This window comes from Apteryx rowi, unplaced genomic scaffold, assembly GCF_003343035.1.
Source record: "Apteryx rowi isolate R43461 unplaced genomic scaffold, aptRow1 scaffold_337, whole genome shotgun sequence".
Taxonomy (NCBI): domain Eukaryota; kingdom Metazoa; phylum Chordata; class Aves; order Apterygiformes; family Apterygidae; genus Apteryx; species Apteryx rowi.
Window position 1 is genome coordinate 83,932 of NW_020449830.1, and position 18,764 is coordinate 102,695.

Below are 18,764 nucleotides of genomic sequence, written 5' to 3' on the forward strand. Positions count from 1 at the left end.
TTAGGAGTCCAAACCATGATAAGGCAAAAGTAGTACTTTTTTCAAAAAACAGTAATAAAGGCTACTCAAACAGATAGCCTAAATGCTCTTGATATCACTTAGAGAACAGATACAAATTACCCCGTTGTTTCTTCTGTATCTCTATGACTCTTTCACCATTTGTTCAACATCAGCGTAACGATTATCTCAGTAACCATAGTCAAAGAGAATGCCATTCACTTTGGGGTAAGTGGAGAGAGAGACAAAAACATCCACGGAAGCCAAGTAATATTGTAAAAAAGGTTCCAAAATTGACTTTGTCCTGACATAAAATAGATCTTGCTTCTTTTAAAAGAGCATAACATGAAGCACGACATTTCACGAAATTTTGATGTCCTGGTGAATCTTTTTATGCGTCTGAGACTTGCTCTTCTAATGCAACCTAAAGGATTCTGAATATCTGACTCTCTCATAGAAAGATAAATCAGCATTCAAGGAAAATACACTATTTGCCTTTCAGTCACCCAGGTGGCTTTGAGGACCAGACAGACATGGGTCCAGAAGCTGGGAAATGAGAAAGAGCCATAAGGATATCCCAGAGCAGATTATGGGAATACTGGGAACTTCTTGAAATAATATCTGAAGAAGGCATCCTAAGTTGGAGTTTCATAAGAGACCTTCAACTCTTGGAAAAAAAAAACCAGAAGGAATATGAAAGGTGAAAGGCATTTTTTTTGTCAGGCTGTGTGCGTTTTGTTTTTAAAGTGAGACATAGTCAAATAGACAGACTAGAGCAGGGTTGGGTTTGTTCGTCCTCATTGGCTGGTTGCAAAAAGACATTTAGAAGGCCAATATGTATCCCTACCAAAAATAAAAAATAATAAAAAAAAATCCTGCTTTTATTTTTTAGGACTAATGTCCTGTTTTCAGTTGTTGTACAGGAAAAGCATGAAACAAACAAAATATTCCTTTAGGGACCTTGAGAAGATTTGTCATTTTGTGCAAAACTGATGTGTGTATTTCATGAGGCTTTAACTGCACTACAGTGGCTCCAGCTGCCATGCAAGATCTGTGTTATAACTTCTGAGTTGTTTTGCCAACAATTTCTCATTGGGAAAGGAGTTTCCAATCATTTTCCTGTAACCTTTCCTCTGTTTTACCTCACATTCCTCATCTGTAAATGGCTTTATTCTTTACCTGCTTTTGTACAACTTCTGCAGGTTTCAAGGAAGACTGAAGCCCTTCTTGACTGTGTCTGAGGTGTATATATATACCAAGTACAGGTGAAACACCTTCTGTACTTCAATAGATTAAATTCTGGTCATACTTTGGCACATATATCATATCAAAGAAACTGACATACATTTCATTAGGTGAAATGGCTAAAAACACCCATGTTCACTATGGGCCAGACCCTAACATTAGGCCTGTGTTAAGCCTCTAATGTGCTGTTTCATGAGAAATAAGGACATAGATGCAGAATTATGTATTAAAAAAAAATGCTTATGGTCATCTGGATACATTCTTACAACTAATAGACTTTTAAAAAGAAAAAAATGATATCATTTCAGAACTTCTACCTGTTTCTGGTGTATTTTGATTTTAAAGGAGAAAAATATTTGCAATTTCTGTTTCAATATGTACTTCATTCACATTGCTTTCTAAAGTCTGGTGCATATGAACACGTAAAGGACAAGGAAAAGCAGCAACTTCATTTACCCAATCAAGTATATGCAGTCACTCAGGTCAGATGGAGCGTGCTTACATTTGTGGATACACTTATAAAATGCTTCAAAAGCATCTGCAACAGAAACATACCATTTCAAAATGGCTGTTACAGAAGGTTCAAAACACTCTGTGTGCTTTGTCAGAACTGCCTTGTTTTGTAATTCCGCTTATTAGTGTGTTACTAGTTTAAAAATCGTCTAAGAAATGAGATCTGAGAGAGCTGTCAAATTTCAGGAAAATGCCTTGAACTGAATTCTTTGTTTACCTGAAATACAATGACACAAGAAGTAAGAACTGCCAATGTTTAATGGAAATCAAGGTGTCAGCGGAAAGAAATCTGTTATCAATAAAATTTCCGTACTAAGAACAAGGAATGTGTTTTCAAATAGTGTCACTTCAAACATAAATAAGTGAAAAGGAGATCCTTCCCGAAAATGTTACCTGTTGTGGCTCATTTGATTGCTATAAACACATTGATCTGCAATCATTTCATCATAGTTCTTTTTAGAAAGTTCAGCAGCTTCCTGCTCCTCAGGGCCTGCCTGGCAGTGGTGACAATCCCACAGCTTCCTGAAGGTTCATAGCTAGCACCAGATAACTTGGCATCTTCTGCCCTAAACCAAAGGTTTCTATCTCTGATGTCAACAGAGAATTGCAATCATGTGCAGAGATAACAGTTTAGTTTATCCCAGATCCTGGATACAAAGCCTTGTTAAACAGTAAGATCACAAAAGTCAAGAAATGAGTCAAAGACTTAGAGTTAGGCAGTGACAGGATGAAGGTTGTTAGAGCAATAGCAATTTGTCTCCTTATACATGTGCAATACAAAGCAGTCTTCAATTGATCGATTAAGTTGGTGGTCTCATTCAGAGCTTCCTTCACTTTCTCAGAGGTTCCTGCACTTTTCTTAGCTTTCCAGCTTTCTCAGCCAGTCTTTCCCCTGGCTCTCCATACCCAGGCATGGTTTCTCAATGTCGAATATTCTTTCTCCCTGATTTCATGGTGCCTTTGCATTTCATTCAGGGGATTTCTTCCTCATCGCCAGTTGAGCCAGCAGAGAAAATACAGTTTAAAAGAGGTGCTTGATATGCCCGCTGCCTGATTCATCAGCTGGAGAAGGGGTTTGGGGGTTTTGGTTGGTTGGATTTTTTTTGTTTGTTTGGTTGTTTTTTTTGCATAATACACATTGTGAAATCATAATGATCTTTGATATGTTTCTTCTGAAGCTTGCATACATTTTTCTGTCATATTTCTCAATGAACACTTTTGCTGTAGGTGTTACGCCCAGAGAAATTTTGGAAGTTTACTCTATATCAGGTGCTCTTGAGAGAAAATAACTTGTTTCAGATTTACTTAAAATATATGAAATAAGGCGATCACTTACCAACTTGAATATTAGAATTTATTTTCTAGGGCAATATATATTTGTTAGGTCTGTCTGACTGTCAACACTATACATTCTGATCACCACTTTCATTTCATCTTTATAAGCATAACCATCACCCTGTAAAACTGTGGCCAATCTGTTTTAAAAGAAATGGGTCTTCATTATGAGTCCTCCAAAAATATCCAGTATTTGAACTATAGTTTACTTTGAACTACACCCTTTCTGCTTTTTGCCAGTAGTCATTACTAATTGAATTAGGAAAAGACATTGATGCATGATGGTGCTGTCTTTTAAAGATTAAAATCTTCTGAATCTTCATCAAGCTTTAAATGTTGAACAGAGGGTGCTTTTTCTTCTTTTTGGTGTCTGTAATGAAAATTAGTGGTTTGTGACTATCACAAGCAATCTGAAGTTATTGCTCGCATCATATTAACTCATAAAAATGGCAATTTTAAGAGATTATATTCTGGATTTTTGGACATCAGGATTTCTTTTAACAGCTCTTTTTATATAAACTAAAACAGCAAATTCCTATTCCTCTACATCTAAGCTCCTCAGAAATTGTGAAACATCTGAATATAGGGTTTGGCTTAAATTTGTATCTCTATTAAACCAGAGTATTAGTATATGATTTTCAAATCAGCTTGAAAGAGTTAGGAGATACCTGCTTTCATAGATCCTTCCAACAGTATCTTCAGAGGCAAAATGTTAGTAGTGAAATAGGCCAAAACTTTTTATTCAGGTAGAAGATGTTGGGAGCCCTTCCTCCTCAGCCTACCCATAGCTAATTTTCCATTTTGATGCCTAAGGCAACTGATTTTCATGTGTATATATGGGGGAGGGGAGGACATTATACAGAAGTCAGGGATTTAGAAATGGTCTAGAGTGGAAGAGTAGTATGAGAGAGAATAAACCCTTAAATCTATAATCTTAATAGCGCAATGAATTGCTGATTTGAGATAGATATTGTTTAAAGAGATTTTATTAAAATTTTGTGTATAAAGGGTTAATAATTAATCAATATTTGTATAAACAAGGAATCAATTGTTAAAGTCCAATACTTGCTTAAGACAACAGCAATATCTTCTCCTGGTATGTCTGTAGCCATTGCTACACATACTATTTATACCTATGGATGTTTTAAAATTCTGTTAATTGTTTATTAACCCATGAAAAGATGTTTAGGAGCCTTAATATAATGCACGAGCATTTAAGCAGTAGGAGAATATGGGGGAAAAAAAGGGGGAGAATCTGGTAGATAAAATTATTAGCCATGTTCTGAAAAAACTGTCATAGTCTGAAGAAGAATGTTCCCAATGGTAGCCTGCAGACTGGAGATATGGATCATTTCGTATCGACCATTGCTTTTTCTCTTCTGGCTTTCACTTGAGACTAGAAGTGAGAGAAATCAGCCATTACATACTAATCTGAGAAAGCAAAACATGGGAGAGATTACATAAAGTTATTAGAGATGGAAATGGTCAATAGTGGTTCAACAGCCCAATAGCTATTAAAGATCTCCCGGTGCCCCATCCAACTGTTTAGTTCCAGAAGTCACTGCTGTGGCTATGTGGGAGCATCAGTTTGCTCTCATAGTGCCCCAGAGAGCAGCTTAACTGGCAGTGATTCATTTTATATCTCTCTACACAGCAGTATGAGGTATCCCCAAGGTGACATCCAGTCGACAGCATTTCACATGTTAGATTACCCTGCCATAAGGGAGGAAGTAGGAGCTAACAAATCATAAGAGAGAAATAATAAGAACTAAAAGAAACTGGAAATGTTTAGAATGTCAATAATGTGGAACTAACAGGCTCTGTAAACAGAAGATAGTAAGAATAAAAAATGATCACATATTACTTAAAGATTACAGGCATAAGCAAAGAAATGATGGTAAAATAATTTGTGTCATTAATAAATAGAAGTCAGAGGTGGGAGAACTGTAGATTCACATAGGTTGGAAGGTACATTTGGGGGCCATCTTGTCCAACCTCCTGCTCAAAGCATGTCCCATTACAGCAGGTTGTTCAGGGCCATGTCCTGAGCATCCTGAGCATTTGGGCTATCTTCAAGGATGGGGATTCCACAGCCTCTCTGTGGGCAACCTGCGCCAGTGTTTGACCTCTTTCATGATGACTTTTTTTTTCCTTATACCAAGACAGAATTTCCTATGTCCCACCTGGTGCTTGTTGCCTCTTGTCTGTCCACTGTGCACCTCTGAGAACAGCCTGCCTTCATCTTCTCTACACCCTCCCAGCAGGTAGCTGTAGACAGCAACAAGGTTTCCCTGAAGCCTTCTCTTCCCCAGGCTGAACAAACTCGGTTGCCACAGGCTCCCCTCACGTGTCCTGTGCTCCTGCCTCCTACACATCCTGGGGACTCATCAGGGCTCACTCTGGGAAGTCACTGCCTGGCATGCACTGACTGGGAAGCCCAGAACAGACACAGTCCTCCAGGTGTGTTGTCACAAGTGCTGGATAAAAGGGAAAATATCATTTACCATATTATCAAATTGCCCCAATCCTGAAAAGCTTTCTAATGCAACATTCAGTACAGACCTTAATGCTAAGCTCCAGGACTTCTAATGCTAAAATTGAAGATTTTCATTCATCTGCAGGGCCAACTCTTTATGTAGTTTCATATATTAGTCTTCCAGAGAGAGTCTGGTTCCATCTTCAACCACCCTTTAGATTGTTAAAGAGCAAAATCAACAGAAGACAGCAATCCCCCACTAGCTTTCCCTCCTTCAGACTGAAAAAAAACAGCTCCAGCCCCAGTGATGTTGGTGGCCCTTTGCCAGACTCGGTCTGTCACTGTGTTACAAAAGCCCACAGGAAGCCAAACCTCCCCTCTCCATGGTGGCCCCATGCAGAAGAGATGCCCACATGGCCTCCGCTCCCGGCTAGCCAAGGGGTTCCTGCTCCCCTGCTAATCGAGCAAGGATCAGCCAAAGGGAGAGACTCTGGTGGAGCAGAGGAGGAGAAGGAAAAGAGCACAGGGGAGGACTGCACAGGATGAAAGAGCTTTGCTCASCCAGATGGCAGGACATCCAGAGACCATGGAGGTGGACCGGCTGCAGGTGCAGCCACCACCACCATACACTGTCATGGCTAAGATACGCTCCAGAAAGAGGCAGTGACCTTCTTCCAGGAGAGCCAAAATATCTGCTCCTAATCTTTGCCAGGCACTGCTCCCCATCAGCTTGCACCCAGCCCCTCAAGGAAGTCACTTCCTAGAGGGCAGCTGGGACAGAGGAAATAATAGAAATCCTGCAGATGGGATTGATCTTTCTCTCCTATCAATACAGTTTTAATCCTGCAAAAATTCAGAAATATTCCAAATGAGAAGACCAATTACAACAGTGCAGTGAATGAAACTTGTTTTGCTCACTTCCTGGGCTCTTCAGAAGATGAATGGTTCTGTTAAGCCACAGAAAGCTCCATTTCATTCTTTTTTAAAATAAGGTAGTCGTGGCCCTCCCACAAGACTGTGTGGAGTGACTAGTAAAGAGGATGCTGAAGAGCTCTTCAGAGAGCTTGTTGAGCTCCACACTTCCTTATCCTTTTGACTAAAACAAATTGTGACCTAAACCTTGTACTAAGGACACCAAACTGCAGTATATATATATATATATAAATAAAATATGTGAAGGCCTTCAAACAAGAATGGATAGTGTAAACAGCACTTTGTTCTCTGCTTTGCTTTATTGTTGTGTTTCTTATTCCAGCATCTCCTGTTTTAAACATATTACAGTTCTTTGTATTAGCAATGCATAACAGCATTACATAAGATGTTTATTAAGAGGCAGTGGTTGAGAACAATAGGATTGTTCATCATATCTGAACACATGAAAATTAATTTGGAAAGGACATAGATACTAGTAGATAGAAAATAATGCATTATACTTGATTGCTTCTGTAGTTAGTTAGCCAGAGACATCTAAATTGTCACCAGTATAACTGCAGAGTTAACCACTTATTGAGATGAATGGTCACATTTCTCAATTCAGCTTCTTTCAGGATGAATATATTGTCATCATTTGTACTTGTGTCATATTTTTAAGGTTATCTATGTCACCACGTAAGAGCATTTTTTTTTGCCTTAATGAAAGCTGAGATTCTAGGACACAATATTTTTCTTTTGTTGAAGGTTAAGGGGGTAGAAATACACTACCACTTAGTCTCATAAGTGATAATTTTAATAAAGATAATGTAACTGTGTATATGTGCAAAATTGTAGCTTAAGCCACTTTCCCTCAACAGACCTTTTTAGTCGATACTTTTAAAGTATAAAATATAGATTTCCTGTAAAGGTAAATATTTCTTTATTATACAAAACAGTTTAGATCATGTTGATTTCACATTTCAAATAACAGTTTYCAAGATTGGCATTATTGTCTGTGATAGACCTCTGTCAAAATCAGTGAAAAGGTTCTGAGATTATTATACATGTATAGTTAGTATGGCTTGTTGTTTTAACTTGGTGTTAATCCTTAGATGAATATTCATTAACATGTATCTAAGATATAGTCACAACTAAAAGGATTCATATTATCTCATTAGCATTTTTTGCATTTGAAATTCTCAGACTTCTTTTCTGCATTACTTAATAGAGAGGTTTTTGAACTCAGCTGTTTATCACTTTTTTATTTATCATCTCTTTTCCAAGACACCTTTTCTCTGTAGTTAGTTCTTTTCAAAACTTGTTAGCTAGAAGGTGTGTGTTCATCTTGTCTATTTGTCATATTAGATTCCCAGAATCTCATCAGAATCACGTCAAATTACATCAATCCAAAAAGTGTCCTGGGCTTCTGATAACACAGTGGTATAAGTTAAGCATGGCTTGAAGGTATTTGAAAGCCAAATAGCTTTATCATCATCACAGAAGTGCTGTAAGAGATGCAATATCTTACTGAATGCTCAGGCAATATGATTTTTTTTTTCTGTAACATAGTAATCTGAAATTTTTGGTGACTTATGCATTACAAAAAGTGTACAGGAAAATTAGTACATCCAATCCTATCTTGGGTGATGGGAGGGAATTTATTGGTTAGACTTATGTTTCCATGATGTTTTTCAAATGTCTCTTGCAAAAGTTGCCTGTAGTGAGAATGCTGGACTTAATTTTATCAGTGTAGTTTTAACCCTGCTGCTGGAAGGATTCTCTTTCTCCAGAGAAGCAGTGAAAGAGAGTAATGAGGTAAAGAGAGCTTTTATTCTGGGCCCAGAGAGGCGGCTAATACTGAAACAGGAAATTAAGAAGGAGCTCCCTGAAGTTGAATATTTTAACACGATATTGCTGTGTATTGAATATTGCCACATTCCTGTAGCTATAAAGGCTAGGAATGTGGCAAAATTGCATCCTCTGGCTACAAGAGCTCTACCAGCAAAATTTCTGATATAGGTGCAAATAAATCAGGCAGAGCGCTTTTCCACTTCTGCATAATGTGATATGTGACAAAAGACTGTCTATCAGCAAAAATGTGCATTATCATATGCTGCTGCTATAGGTATGCTCAGGTGCCTGTAGTTTAGACAAGCCTGGGCACACAGAGAGTGAACCTTTCTCATTTTGTTCCTGGACCAGTGAAGCACAGAGACCAGTTCGTCCAAACCAAAGAAGAGTTGGCCTGGTTCTTGAAGTGTGCCAAGGCTTTCTCTGGCAAAGTTCATACCTTTCAGAAAAGACTGCTTAATTCAATTTTTTAGCATTTTGTGAATGACTGGAAAGATCTGGCAGGAGATTTCATGCACTGCCTTAAAATTCTCTCCCGAGAAAGCAAGAGCTTTGAAGGGACAAGTCTATTTTTTTCTTCCTTTTTTTTCTTTTTTCTTTTTCTTTTTCTCCCCTCCTTCTTAAGACAAGTTACTATTGCACCAGGCTTAACTTGCATAAATCCCTCAAGTCATCCAATATCCTTTTGGGACTGAGATTAGAGAAATTTTCAGGCTGCAGTTACCAGCTCATTGCTGAGAGAGGGAACAGTCCTGGAAGCTCGTTCATAGTGTAGGGCAGCAATGTAGTCCCAGGCAATAGCTTGTATTTGCTCAAGCAATTTCTTCTGTGAGAATGACAACTTATCTGGTGTGTATGATCTTACTATTCCTTTCTTGTTTGTCTTGTCCTAATGAGCTTCCTATCCAGTGGTGCACAGTGTAATATATTGTCTTTTTCATACTTGACCTTTATTGGTGCTCTGGAGTAAATTATATTTAACTGCTGTCAAGAATCTGATGCTGGAAACGTGTTTGTTTAAAAGAAAGGGTAAGACATGGGATTCTCTAACAGTGGATCCGTTTAAGTGTGAGAGCTGGAGGGTTGCCTCAACTGTATTTAGTAGCAATGGAAAACTGAATCTGAAATAGGTCAACCTCAAATACTGSTGACCTGTACTCCAAAGCTGTGTCAACTCCTTTGAGTGAGTAATTCACATCAGGGATTTCCTACACAGTGTTGTCAGTTTTACTGCGAGTCATAAAAACACTGGTGGTTTTAGCTCCCATAATCAGAAAGAGAAGTTTAGAAATACTTAAAAGACTAAAGGCATAGAAATATGTAGAATTTATTGATTTTTAAACAATCTGTAACTTTTATTACAGTCATGATTTTGGTAGGACAGATTCACAGATTCTCAAAATTAATCACCACCTGTATTGGATTCCCAGCAGTTTTCTTTTGGATCCGAAACAAACTTCTCTTGCATGTATAGAGAGGATTCCATTTGGCTTATGTGAGATTGGAACTGGATTGGATTTGGACTGGAAGCCATTTGGGGGAGTGGGGGGGAATCTTTGGGAATCAAGTCAAGTAGAGTCTAGGTTTAATATGTCTACATCTTTTACAGACCACATTTCTAGTACCACCACTATGGCAAAATGTGAGAGTAAGGGTTCAGCATTTCTTTTCTAGGTTTCAAGGCAGAGCAGTGCTATCAGCACTTACAGGCTCAGTACCTATTGAGGGATGAGCACAATACGATGAGTTGCAACCTTGCTTGCTCCAGAACTCTGTTTTTCTTGGGAAGCCTGAGTAGAGGGGACAAGCTGCTCAGATGCATGATAAAGAGCAATGACAGCTCAGCCATATTTGTAAGGAAAAGGGGGGCGGAGAGTATGGAATAGTTCTTTCATAACTTGGATAATTAGTAGTAGCATAAACTGATGAACCCACTCCTGCTTGTTGTCTTTAGGCTAGGATCAAATGGTTGCCGATATTATGGATTCAAAGAACATAGAAGAGCTGCCCAAACCCCAGATTTTCCATACGTTGGCTCCTGTCCTACAGCTGTGAACTGTGATGGTGGACAGACTTGTGATGAATTCTTTGGGTACTTCAGCTGGCATGTGAAAGAGAATGGCATATCAGAGGTCTAGACTGCACAGTCAGGGCAGTTACCCCAGGTCACAGGGATCCCCCATGGCTAATCAGATAACACAGCAATTGAACTTCTGTGCTGATAGGAAAAAGGATTGACACATGCTTCAGACTTGACTCTAGGTGCCCAAATTTGATGTATCATGTGCACTGAAATGAACTTGGCTCTCTTCTCTAGAAGCCAGTGATGTGGGTTGAATCACCTATTGCAAAGCAGACCAACAACTGCTGCCTCCAGTCTGAGGGTGAACATGAAAAAAACCCCCACACATTAGACTAAACCCATAGAGAAGGCTTCTCGCTTCTCAAAATACGTCTTAAAGGGCATGTCTTTTCTGCCAGGTTATCTTACATTAACCTACAGCTAATGCAATCTAGCCTGAATAGCTGCACCATAGTGAAATAATACTTTAACTGCCATGTTCAAACTAGTGTCACTTGCTCAGTTATGGCTCTAAGACCTTCTACTGACACATCCCCTTATTCTTAGGGCTGCAATAACATAATCCTCATTAGAAATTCATTTGTGCTGATACTGTGTCAGAAGTTTTCTGTCCTACCTGGATACACGCAGAAGTTAAACGAAGGCATTAGGAGCCTACACTTGTTCACGCACACTGCATGGTCATCTTCTTAGCATCTGCTAAACTATGCTGAGAGCAAAATTCAGCTTGTATTCCTGGACAGGCCAGCAGACTGAGTAAAGCAACCACAAATACATGTTAAAGACTTTATGAGTGCATGGAATCTAGTCAGGGTAAATCCTCAAGCTATAACTTGAGTCAGCTTTACAGCAAAGACAAGCCTTTGAATTGGGGCCAAGGTGGGTGGATAAATCAAGCACACTCTGTATTCTGCTGGTCTCCCAAAGTTTGCAAGTTATTCCTGGCATACTCTATGTTATGCAGTGTTGCCATTAAAGGTATTATATTGACAAGCAAGGAAGAAATTAGTTAGGGAAATGAACATGAGCATTTGGCTGATTGTGAGGAAACCCTGGTTGTTTAGTGTGCACATTGGGCTTTTTGTTAGACAGTTATTATTTTATTGCAAAGTGAAGTTGTGAAGAACAGACTCCAGTGAAATCACTATCTCCAAGTTGGCTCTGAGACAGCCGGGAACCCCTCAGCCAAGGAATATAATTCTCCTTCCCCAGTATCTTTTTCCATAGTTTGCTAAATAAATTATGAGCTGCATTGGCCCACAGTTTTCAGACTCCTGTACAGTTCAGTCTGATACCACTAAATTCATGAATAATTAGGAACTAGTGTGTTGATGCCAAAATTCCTATTTATTTTACTGGGAGTGGGAGAAGGTATTTTTCACTCAACCTTGCGAGCTAGTGAGGAAAATCAAATTTCTTCTAAGGCCAAAAATGCACTAGCAAGTCCATATTTTTTATGGTAACAATAGTAAATAAATTTAATGTTGCAGTTCTGTTTTGCCAAATTGTCATCTAAAGCAACAACAGGAATATGAGTCCAGTTTGTTCTGCCAATTCCTGAAGGTATCGTAGAGATTAAATAACAAATATCTACTGTTTCTTCTTTTGATGATGCTATAAAGGAAATCGGACAAACACTGTAACATAAATCAGAAAAAGGTGCTAGAAAATTTTGCCATCGGTTAGAAAAATGTGACATACTAGTACTACATCTATCCTCTTACTTGCTGAGAGTAGAAAAGAGAAAAGCACTTAATATCTTGAGTAATCCAGGCGCTGACTGATTACATCCCACAATATTTTGTAATATATCTCCTAGGATATCTTATAAATCAAATGTGGATTTTTTTCTTTTTAAATGCTGGTTTATCAATTATAAATTGCTCAACTATTAAAATAAGGAAAGAAAATTAGGGTCTGAGTGGTCAGGGTTTCCTTTCCTGCTGGAGACCTTGATTCAGTTCAGGATTTAGGCACCTGTGTAGCCTGAAGCAGATGAGCAATCCCACTGAAGATGTATGCTTAAGTACTCATGTGAATAAAGGCCATTTTCAGTATTCCAAAACACCACAATGTTTTGGGCAAGGCAGACCTGGAAAAACATCCCCTTTCTTTTAAATAGTGTCTCGTATGATTTGATCTAGGGGTATGCAGTCATTAAAAAATACACCTGTATTTCTGAGCAGGAAGAATTCACAGGCAAAAGTAGAAAACTTAAGAAAGAAAATAACATAGGAGAGGTCAAAGAAAGTATTAGGGAATAATTCAGTCTGTTAAAATTTTCACTCTGGGTAAGTGAGCTGCGTGTGACTTATTCTGTTGTGCAGTAAGGTATGAGATCAGTAAACTCAAAATTAAACCTATTTCCCATAGAATTGCTTCAACTTACAAAGCAGGTAAAACAGCTGAACTTAGTCCATGGTGTCACAGCCATGAAAATCAGTCCTATAGGAAGAAGGTCAGACAAAGAAACTAGGAAATGTAGCAGTTTTTCATAAATATATTTAAGAGCTTGCATTTCAAATCCACAACACAGTGGATTTCACTGCTCGTCTGTGTGTGTGTGTGTGTGTGTGTGTGCGCGCGCGTGTGTGTGTGTGTGTGTGTGACACTCACTTCTGTATTCAACTTGACTAGGGAGTTGTAACCACCCTAATGAGCCAACAGCACAAGTGTGCAGGACAAGGGAATGTGAAAATTGCTATGCTGTGAAAATTGTTCATGGTACAGACAGGAGAAGGCAGCTGTGCTTGTTTCACACTCTTCTGCAAGTCTTTAGGCTGGGACGATCCTGAGAGGTTTGGACTATATACCTGCTCATGATTGCCAGTGCTGGAACTGAATATCTCTGCACTGCATAATTCTGCAGAAAATTCCTCATGTTGGCAAATACATCTGTGAGTTTTCCAGTACAAATTCTGCTTTTCTCATCAAACAAGGGGGAAAAAAAAGAGAAAAGATGGTAAAAAGGGAGAGAAGGAGGAGCACATGTAAAAGAGAGGAAAGGAAAATGACAGGCCTCAGCCACTCATCTACACTTCCACGTACATCATCTACACTTCCATAATGTTCATTTCAGAGACCTGGCCACTGCTTTCTCCTCCTCCCAAGCTGTAATTGATTCCAGTCCTACATTTTCAAATCTGGGACACTCTTCTAGTTTGAGTTTTAATTCTAACTTCTTGTGGGGAATATCTTGCAAAGTCTTCCTTAGCTGAAAGCCACACCTTGCATTTCTTTGAGCATAGATGCAGACAGGGTTCTGAAACAGGTTGGAAAATATGCAGCAGTGGTGGAGAATGTTTTAGCTGTGGTAGAAAGCATGGTGCAGCAAAATGGTGATAATTATGGCAATTTACAGAAGCTGTCAGTCTCGCCAAACAGAGATGAACAGTGTTTATTATTCATTCCTTTAGCCCACTTTTTAAAAGGATGTAGACAATAAGGCTGAGACATTACATAATATAGCAATAGGGAAAGTCTGTATCTGAGCCAGGAAACCAAAGTTCAGGGCACCTTCTGTTGTTACTTCCCTTCCACCAAAATCAGTATTTGAATCTGTTTTAAATTGCATCCAACTGATAAGCTGTTCTTCTGAAATATGCTAGCAGCAATTTCTTCTGAAAATATTTTATTATGTTACATTTTATATATTGTTGTTATGATATGAAATGATATTCTGATTTTCTGTACTGGCATCTTTTGATGCTCTACTCTTCCCCTCACCCCCCCCCCAACAATTGTTATTCATGGAATTAGAAGTCACAAATGGAAAAGAGCCTATTAGATCACTCTATCTCCTATCGTGGGGAAAGTCTAATAACCATAAGCCAACTTTTTATAAACAGTCAGCAAKAATGCTATGGAAATCTATAACTATAAATTTACCAAAGCAAGCCCATGTGTAGCATACAATAGTCATTGGAGTGTTCCCCTAACTATATTGACAGGGAATTTTGGAGATTTGTAGGATCCCTGTCTTAAAAACCTGCCCTCATTTTCTTCTAGGTAATGCGTGGATGACTTTTCAGCTTCTGATGGAAGTCATCTCTCCTTTAAATATGATGTAGTCTCCCTGCCAGACGTATTTTGGGGACTTTGAAGACCAATGCTATTATTTTTTAAATGGATCTGAAAGCATTTCCATAGTCCAGCTACAAGTTGAATGATCTTCCATTCACTGTGTCATCATATTGAGCTAAAACCTGCTTATAATTTAGGTTGATTTGTTAATCTGAAGGGTGCTTGTCATCCCTGGACAGGACCATGGTAGCTGGGTTCCTCACAGGGGGAGAGTTAGGTGCATGGGAGCAGCTGATGACACTACGGTTGTGCAGTTACTGATGCCTGTGCTAGAGTCACGTGGTCTGTGTATTTTCCCTGTGTCACTTGTCTCTCCTGATGTAAAGCTTTGGCGGTCTTGACCGCTTTAGACACCACAGTGCAAAAACAGAATAACACCCCTGGTTTCCCAAGAATAAACAAAGTCCTTACAGTGGGAAGTAGAGGGGAAAAGAAGGAAATGGGATTGTTAGCATAGCTCAGGAATAAAGTGCAGCATTTTAAGGCACATCTATTCAAAATAAAATTCCCTGTGAAGTAACACTGCCTTCCTGCTATGTTATTGTTGACAGGATTCACATTTAATGGCAACAATGAATAATCTTCCTAGTTCTTCACTCATCCTGTCAATGAGCTCATGTACTATGCGAGACTTAATGCTTATCACAAAATGCTAGAGATTCAGGGGATCGCAGGGATAAAGTGACTGTCAGCAATCCCAGAGTTGTGTTGAGTTGCCAGACCAGCTCAAGTTATAAGGACTGAAAGCTGGTACCACAGGTAGCGCTGCATCCAGTCTCCACGCAGCAAGGCTCAGCACCGCCATTAGTATGCTGCGGTCAGGAGTGAGATCAGGGCCTGAAAGGGAGGGCTTAATTCCTTTCCAAATTGAACAGGCATAAATCAAGATTAGCACTTTATAAATCACTGCACTAACAGCAGCATAAAATAGATGAGACAAAAAAAAAAAAAGAGACTATTGCTTATTTTCTGTTCTGTCGTGCTTTGCTCCACTAACTCTCCTCCCCTGAAATGTCCATTTATTTGAGAAGGTGAGGATTATTGGCAGTGTGTGGTGACAGTTTTCTCCAAAGTCAGAACTGATGCCAGATGCATTCTGTGAACATGCATAAGGTTTCATCTTCTAAAAACTGTCACATTAACACCATATGCCAGAAAGAAATACACGTGAAAATGATAAATAACAAAGCCTTTTCAGATACTTCATTATACAAATTAGTATTTATTATTTCTGTCAGGTACAGTACAAGTATGGTGTTGGTGCCTTGCTTTTTTTCTCCAGTAATTTGTTTCACATACAAGAATGATCAGAAGCACAGATTTTGTTAGGTTGTTAAACATTGGTTCAAGGAGTATATGCACTAGACTGCAGAACAGCAAGTCAGCTCCATCCGCACTGCTCTCCTGACTGCCTGCAATAGGAAGTTTGTTACATTTTCAAAGCCACTTTTTTTCTCATGGGCATTGTGGTCAATTCTTCTTGTTAGTCAAATGTGGCTGCAATTATATTAAACCCTGACAGTGGCCAGGAACACACAAGTGGATGCACAGAGGGTGAGGTATAGAACTTGCCTTCCTTAAGGTCTGTGGCTCACGTCTCCCCAGTGCTGTTGTTCCTTAGGTGGGCAACATCCGACACATCTTTAATGCTCTGATGTTCTAGGGCTGTTTTTYTGTGGACAGATGTTCTTGTCATAACTGACATGCTGGACAGCACGTTCAACAGAGAGACCAAGGATTACAATAACAATGTAGAGACTGAACTTTTGTTTCTTTCCTCAGCTATTTAAAGTATTCTGCAAGCACTACTTTCCACTTACAAATAAATAAAAATAAAATGAAACAGTCTTTCCAAGCAAATCGTCCTGTCATGGTAAGTAGGGAGCCATTGATCAGGGAGCAGCAGAGCCCTGAGGCAGCAGTACCCTCTAGGCGTCCTGGTGGTTACCAAATCAGCGCTCTGCTGCCTCACATTGCAAAGCCAGCCTCCCTCCCGCTGAGCATAAATGTGGGGACTGATTGATTGAACATAGAAGAAATAAAGGAAGAAGGCAAGGAAACGAAAAATGAGGAGGGAGGAGAAGAGAAATGTCAATAATCTCAGCACCAATCCCTAACAAAAGAAGACTAAGAAGAATAACAATTAGCTATGAAAGTTAAGCCATTCTAAAAGGAAAATAAAGATGTTGGGAACTACTGTTCTAAAATACCAGACGTTTGATATACAGATGGTAGGTCTTATCAAGAAAACAGCTTTTTAAAAGGTGTTTACATTTCTTCACACAAGGAAGCCTGAAAATCCCCTTCATGGCAAATTAAAATTATATAATGATACTTTCACTTGCTTATCAACTTCCTTCATGAACCTAACCCTCTTTCTTCATATTTTCTATACGGAAAACTTTTTGAATTATAAATGCATTCATTTATAATATTGTAAGCACTGGATAATATTGGTTATGTATCAGCTAAAAATATTCACAATATGCTCAGTTTGACCAAAAAAAATCCCATGCTTCATTTGCAAGATCTACATTTAAAAATGCCCTCAAGAGTATGAAAAATTTGCTAGGTTGAAAGAAATTTCCTCACAGAATGTGAAGAATTTGTTCAAACAAGCATCTGATGGAAACCAAGACTACAACTCAACAGTGCTGTGATTTAGAAAATTATTGGAAAAACACAGGAAAAAGTGGTACAGAATTACAAAGTGGTAAATTTACAAAGATTGGCAAATCTGGTTGAGATCTCAGCAAAAAACTTAAGTAATCTGAGCAGATACACAGTTACAGATGATACAAAGACCTTAACCCTCAAAGACTTAAATTGTGGATTACTATTTTTAAAGAAATGTTTAATTTTGTGTATTACTAGAAAATTGAAACATCTCGAGGAGGAAAGACAGTTACATGCTAAAGGTATCAGAAAAAGATAACCTGAGAGAGAATGGAGGTGGCTGGCTGAGAAAAAGGGAAATGTGAGTTGTTACATCCACAGAAAATAAGAAATAAAAAATTGCATGGATTAATGCCATTTTGAAATGTGAAAGTAACTGAGCTTAGTTATTTTATTTTCCAGTTATTCTGAAAGACAGATTGAACACTGCAGTAGAAGGCACTAGAATGCATATAGCTGCGTACATTGTTTATATATGGTAAACAACCATTGCTTGTAATAGTAAACAATGGTGGTTGTTTGCAGACAGTGGTCTAAGAGGTTAAGAGACAACAAGTTTCAAGGTAGTGCTCTGCATAGGACAAGGAGCAACGCAGTTGTTCCTCTGTTGTAGGTTTACTTTGCCTGAGAAGCTGTAGTGCTGAGACAGAGGACTTTGGAGAAGACAGTCTGCCACAGCCTCTGTGGCCTTTGTGGGCAGTGTTAGTCATTAGTGCCCAAAGGCTGGATGCAGGAGGCTAATTACTGAAGCTATCAAGATGATACGGGAGAGACAGAAGTCATGAGAGCGGACCTCATGAAGATCCTGAGGATTCAGCAGAACATATAAACATCTGTCAGCCAAGCACCTTCAGGCAGTGACTCACATTCAGACTCCTCTGATCTAAGGTAGGGAATGTCAAGCAAGCTCATCTTGCTGAACACCAAGCAAAACAAGGCGTAATTTGAAAATCATCATTAGCTGGTATTTTTGAAAACCATCTCTTAGCTGCACTGTTGAAAATCTCCTAGTGTGTTAGCTGGCCTTTTCACAGAGCAACTTGTCAGCCAGCAGTTCTGCATGCTGTAAACTCTTAAACTAACACATTCCCCTATCAGTATCAGGACACAGAAATAAGTGTACTTTGTTAGTGTGCAAACATGTATGCATAGAAGCTAGATCAAAACTCTWGCTTGTGTAAAATTAGTTTATCTCCCTTCAAGAGATCTTACACTTGCTGAGAATCTTGCCTATAATCATATTTATTATAGAACAAGTTTGAAATGATACCTGGCCAAAAGTCATGGGCCAGCCCTCTTTCTGGCAGTTCACTGTATATGAATAACTTAATGCATCTTTTACATTTGATGAACTGATAAATAAAAGGTGAAAAAATCCCGATTTCTGTGACTGCATTTGTTACACATTTCATGCAAGTAAATGCAAGTCTATGAGTTATTCATACATTGTATTTCCAATAATTGTTATTCATGGTGTGGCCATCTACATCTGATTATTTGTTTCTGCTCCTGTTAGGGAGACTGAAATGTCTTGAACAGGAGCACAACAAATATTAAATGACAAATATCAGATAATGAAAAATGCATTGCACA